Below are 6136 nucleotides of genomic sequence, written 5' to 3'. Positions count from 1 at the left end.
GGACAGCCTTAGCAATTTAGGGAGAAGTTGTCTCAAAATAAAAAGTGAAAAAAGGGTTCAGGATGTAGCCCAGTGGCAAAGTGCTTCGGGTTCAACCTCTAATGCCGTTAAGTAAACAAGTAAATAAACAGCAATACAACAAAGCCGATGCTCACAGGTGCATTCACAGCAATGAGTGCACACGCCAACAAGGAAAAAATCCAAAAGTATCATCTAAGCTTCCATTCAAGAACTCTAAGCAGAAGAGCAGATTTAATCCCAGGTATGCCAAAGAAACCAAGATTACATCAGACGTCCTGAAATGGACAGAAGAGAAAGTGTAGAGAAAACCAGTGAAACCAAAAGGTAGTTCCTTGATGATCAACCAAAATCCACAACCTGGGCTGGGGATGTGGCTCAAGCAGTAGCGCGCTCGCCTGGCATGCCTGCGGCCCGGGTTCAATCCTCAGCACCACATACCAACAAAGATGTTGTGTCCGCCGAGAACTAAAAAATAAATATTAAAAAAAAAATTCTCTCTCAAAATCCACAACTTCTCACTGAATAACCAAGCAATGGGAAGACTCAGATTGCCAATATCCAGAAGAAGGAAAGGGGCCAAACTACTCATGTCACAGGCCTTGACAGGAGAGTAGAGGCCTATTAAAACAACTCTCTGCTCACCATGCTGACACCTGCGATGACACAGTCTAGCAAAGCTCACAGGCCACACAGACCATCCACATAAGTCCTCACATATTAAAGAAATTGAATCTGCAAGGAACAACCTCCCAAAACAGAGCCCGGGGTCTAGGTAAATTTGATTCATTCTACCAGACACTTAAAAAAGAGGTGATAGCCAATTTTCTCTACAATCTCTTCCACAAAATACAAACCCTGGACAGCTTCTTAACTGTTTTATAGGCAAGTTTTAGCACAGTACCAAAACCAGAGAAATGACCCAGGGTGTTGAACTAGCCTGGGCTGCAGACCACCTCTTCAAAATCAGCCCTGGAGGAATGATTCACCCAGCAAGGAAACAGGGCTCCCAGGACCTGTTGGAGGAAAGGGAGGAGGGGAGGAGGAGCAGGGGCAGGAGGAGGAGGAGGAGATGGGGGGGGGGGAGAGGAGGAGGAGAGGGAGCAAGGGGAGGAAAGGGAGGAAGAGGAGGAGGAGGATGGAGGGAAGAGGAGGAGAAATGGGGAGCAATGGGAGGAAAGGGAGGATGAGGAAGAGTGGGAAGGAAGGGGAGGAGGAGCAGGGGCAGGAGGAGGGGGAGGAAGAGGGGAGGGGGAGGGCAGGAGGAGGAGGAGAATGGGAGGGAAGAGGAAGAGGAGGTTGAGCAAGGGGAGGAAAGGGAGGAGGAGGAAGAGGGCAAAGCAGGGGAGGAAGAGCAGGGGCAGGAGGAGGAGGAGGGGGAGGGGGAGTGGCAGGAGGAGGATGGTGGGGGAAGAGGAGGAGGAGAGGGAGTGGCAGGAGGAGGAGGATGGTGGGGGAAGAGGAGGAGGAGGGGGAGCAAGGGGAGGAAAGGGAGGAAGAGAGGGAGGAGGAGGAAGAGGGGAAGAAAGGGTGGAGGAGCAGGGGCAGGAGGAGGAGGAGCAGGAGGAGGAGCAGGGAAGAGGAGCAGGGCAGGAGGAGAGCAGGGGCACGAGGAGGAGGAAGAGCTGGTGGAAGAGGACAGGGAGGAGGATCAGTGAAAGAGGAGTAGGAGGAAGAGGATTGGGAGGAGGACCAGGTGCAGGAGGAGGAAGAGGACCAGGAGGAGGAGGGGCAGGGGAGCTGGGGCAAGAGGAGGAGGAGGAGAGGCAGGAGTAGAGGAGGAGGAGGAGGGGCAGGAGGAGCAGGAAGGGCAGGGACAGGAACAGCAGGGTAAGGAGGAGGAGGAGCAGGGAGGAGGAGGAGGAAGAGGGCAGAAGGAGCAGGGCAGGAGGGTTGCCTGCAGACTGGAACCAATTATGCACTTCGGTGTGCATGCGGATGACCTTCAGAGACAGGACAGAGGACACAGAAAGGAGAGAAGCCTACTCAGTTCTGTTGTCCTGGCGTCTCCCTCCGAGCTCTTCCTAAGGCCCATTCAAGAGAGTAAAGGACCGGTGACCCTTGGCCAGTGTTCTGGAGTGGGCAGCACTTGGACTCTGCGAAGAGCCGGTGAAAACAGACGGGGTCCACCGACTGGACGCAGCTTGGCTGGTCCCGGGCTCAGAGCCGCAGGGGTTCCAAACTCTGCACAGAAGGCAGGGTGTCCCTGGGCGGGGGGGGGGGGGGAGCGAAAGCAGGAGGATTAGAAGGGCGTCCCCCTCCCCGCGCTCCTGGGCCACCCTGAACTTTCCGCAGACGCCGCGGACTGACTTTGACCGGGACCACCAGGCACAAGGGGCTGTTGTCCGGCCGGCCGCGGCCACGCGCAGAACGCGCGGCGAGAGTGGGTCTGGGCTCCGCGCCTCCCGCGCGGTGTGCGCAACTGGTCCCGTGGCGCTGCCGTCGGGCGTTCCCTTCCCGGTCCCCTTCTGCAGGGAGAAGCGGCCCAGTGACCTGTCCAAGTGCAGGAAGTGAATCCGTGCGCAGGAGCCTCCAGATCCGAGGAAAAAGGGTTGCACGGGTTTGCTGAGCAGAGGAGGACAGGCAAACCCACACTGCATAGTCAGCCTGTGCCTGCCGAGATCCCTTCCTGTGTGGCAATTGGGAAATGACCCTGAGATCTTGGCCTTTGTGGTCTTTCCTGACCAGACTTGCTGGAGACCAGGGGAGGGAAGGCGAAAGCGGGCCTCCCAGCTGCGCTGAGAAGGTGTGCATTGGCCGGGAATGGAACCCGGGTCTCCCGCGTGGGAGGCGAGAATTCTACCACTGAACCACCAATGCTTGGGGTACAGGACTTGCTCCATCCTGGTGACGCGGAAAGCAATAATATACGGACGTCACTATGAAGAAAACCAACTGGCTTCAAGAAGCCCAAGTCTGCAGCGGGCTCTGGACCACCGGGTGGAGACCCGCTAGAGGAAAACAGCAGAAATTCACCCGTTTTCGGTCCCTGGTCTTCATCTGCGGCGAATCTACGGAAAGGTCATGTCCTCGCTTGTTAATCTATATGGCCCCTGCCCTGCCCCGGCTGGCGGCTGCTAGGGGCTGACCAGTGGTGGGAGCTCGAGGGTCCGGGAATGATGCCACACACAGGCTCCACTGTGCTGATTCTCCTAGGCTTTCTTTTTCCAGAAGCAGTTTCCCTGCAGCCCTGCCTGACTTTCATGGCCAGGATTTGTCAAGTTTCTCGGCGAATTGCCTGCCATCCCTGCAGGAGAAACGCAGCCTGAGGTGAAGTCCACAAAAGCAGCACAAGGTACCCTGCAGGGGGAGGCTTTTCTGACCCTTTCAACAGGCCGGGGCGCAGAACTCAGGGAGTGAAGGATAATCCCTCTAATCTTAAAATCTGTGAAAATTTATGGCCAAGGGTCCACTTAGAAACTGTCAGCATGGGCCAAAGTGACCTGGAGTTGTCATGGCAGAGGGGACGTGCCAGTCTGATGCCATTCTACTGTCAGTCAAAAGTGAAGAGGTGGACCTGAGCGGGACTCTCAGGATCCCCAATAAACCTGGAAGGCAGGAGAGGCACTCTGTCCCTCTCCTCTCTGAGGGGACCCACTCCCTCTCTCGCCTGACAGTACTCCCTTTCTCTTTTCCTTTCCCTTCCATAAACTCAGGGTTGTTTGAAGGGGTCTTCACAGGGCCTCAATTCCCACCAGGCCCCAACCCTGTAACACTGCCTCCCAAGCCCCATCCTCCCAACCTTGAGACCCATGTCAGGTGTTTGCCCCAAAGACCTTCAGAACCCAGCTGCACTCTTGGCTATGTCCCTGGGTGACTCTGCACCTGAGTGGTAATGGAGCTTCTCTCCTCTCTCCTTCCCTTCTGCATCCCTGGAACGGACCCAGGATTGAATCTTGCTTTAGATTCTCATGTCTTACAGAGACTTACACAAGAGCCAATAAAGGACAGTTCCCAGGAATTCTGCCCTCCCCCACACCCTCTTTGGCCCCCCAAGAGGCTGGTTCAGGGAGGAACAGTGGATGGTGGAGCCATAGGATGTGGTTCCTCTTTCTGCCAGCCATTTGCTTTTGTCCAGTGTTCACCCTTGTGCTTAAGAGCAGCCTGGTACAGAATGGCACCGTCTCATGGTCTGATCTTTTTCTGTCTGATTAACTTCTACAGCTGGAGTTTGCTTTTATATTCAAAATGAGTGAACTAGGTCTATTCTGATGGGCAGGAGTTGTGTTGGGGATTCGTGGTCTAGTTAGACTCATTTTCACCACCTCATCCTGTGGTTCCTGTTTTTTTTTTTTTTTTTTTTAATTTCTTTGCATGTCCTTAAATCTCTTTCTGCCTTTTATACCTAGACTGTTCTGCTTCAAATGACTGTATGTTTTTCTATATCAGTTCTAAATTCCATATCCCTGAGCATTTAAGATATTTCTTGGATCTTGGGTGCACAGGACAAAGGCAATCCTCCTTAGTTCAGGACACATGACAGTGGCTTCTCTGAGCAAGGCCTTCTTTGTCTTCCATTATCTCCTGAGTGTATCCTACTCCTAGTAGCAAATGTATTTATGCTTTACTTGGGACAAAGGTATCATTCTAATGTAAGATGTTAAAGGCTAGGGGAAGCCGGGTGTGGAGTGTAGAGAAATCCTGTGTACTGTCTACTCTATCTTTCACAAATCTAAATGTGTCTAAAAGTAAAAGGTTATGAAAAAAGAGGGGAAACAGGGTGGGTGTGGGGACCTAGGCCTGAAATCCAACAACACTAGAGGCAGGAAGATGGCAAGTTTGAGCCCTGCCTCAGCAACTCAGTAGGGCCCTGAGAAACTTAGTGAGCCCCTATCTCAAAATTTAAAGCATAAAAAGGGCTGGGGAGGAGGCTCAGTGGTAAAGCACCCTGGGTTCAATCCCTGGTAACAAAAAAGAAAAAGAAAAATGAAAGGGAGGTGGAAAGACACTGATCAGCATCTCTCCAACAACATTTCTACATAACCAAAAGAAATCAGAAAGGAACTCAATATCATTGCTCATTCGGGAAAATAATGGTAATATACCCTTACACACCCACCCGAATGGGTCACTTTTAAGAGATAGTTAAAAACATGAGCTTACAAGAATTTGTATCTTCTCTCCCAATGGGAAAAAGAAAAACTCAAATTATCCTTGTTTGCTGAGGACATGATTCTATGCACAGAAGACCCAAAGAACTCTACCAGAAGACTTCTAGGACTCATAAATGAATCCAGCAAAGGAGCAGGATATGAAATTAACACCCACAAATGAATTGCAGTCCTCTACATAAATGATGAATCAATTGAAAGAGGCACTAGGAAAACTATCTTCAAAAAATAGAGATTCCCAAGTATATGCATATACATATACATTAGACCTCTACAATGAAAACTACAGGACACTAAAGAAAATAATTGAAGAACGCCTTAGAAGATGGAAAGAACGTCCTCCCATGTTCTTGGACATGCAGAATTAATATGATCAAAATGGCCATACTACCAAAAGACATACAAGAGAGGTCTTTCACCTCTCTTGAGATTCCCTCCTGCTCCAGTCAGAATGGCAATTATCATGAATACAAGTAACAACAAATGTTGGTGAGGATGTGGGGGGGAAAGTACATTCATGTTTTTCTGGCAGGACTGCAATTTGGTGCAACCATTCTGGAAAGCAGTATGGAGATTCCTCAGAACACTTGGAATGGAAACACCATTTGACCCAGTTATCCCACTCCTTGGTATACATCCAAAGGACTTAAAATCAGCATACTACAGTGACAGAGGCACATCAATTTGACAGCAATTCACAACAGCTAATCTATGAAACCAGCCTAATGCACCCTTCAACAAATGAATGGGTAAAAGGAAGGTGAAATATATATATATATAGCATTAGACAAAGGGGAATGAAGGAAAGGGAGGAGAATGGGCAGAGGAGAGTACAATGAATGGGACCTAAGTTTTCTTTGTTCACATACGAATACACAACCAGTGTAAGTCCACGTCATGTACGACCTCAACGGTGGAAAATTACACTCCAGGAATGTGTAATATGCAAAAAACACTCTACCATCATGTATGGCTAAAAAGAAAACAAAGTATCAAAAATGAAAACA

General features: G+C 50.3%; 1 non-coding gene across 1 annotated transcript; it reads right to left on the bottom strand.

Annotated features, from left to right (window-relative positions):
- Window positions 1-2767: 2767 nt before the first annotated feature.
- Window positions 2768-2838, bottom strand: Trnag-ccc (transfer RNA glycine (anticodon CCC)). The gene has a single exon. It is a non-coding gene; the product is annotated as a tRNA-Gly (tRNA).
- Window positions 2839-6136: the final 3298 nt, after the last annotated feature.

The sequence above is a fragment of the Urocitellus parryii genome, chromosome 11, assembly GCF_045843805.1.
Source record: "Urocitellus parryii isolate mUroPar1 chromosome 11, mUroPar1.hap1, whole genome shotgun sequence".
NCBI classification, from domain to species: Eukaryota; Metazoa; Chordata; class Mammalia; order Rodentia; family Sciuridae; genus Urocitellus; species Urocitellus parryii.
Note: the sequence above shows the minus strand (reverse complement) of the source record. Positions and strands in the feature narration are given on the sequence as shown.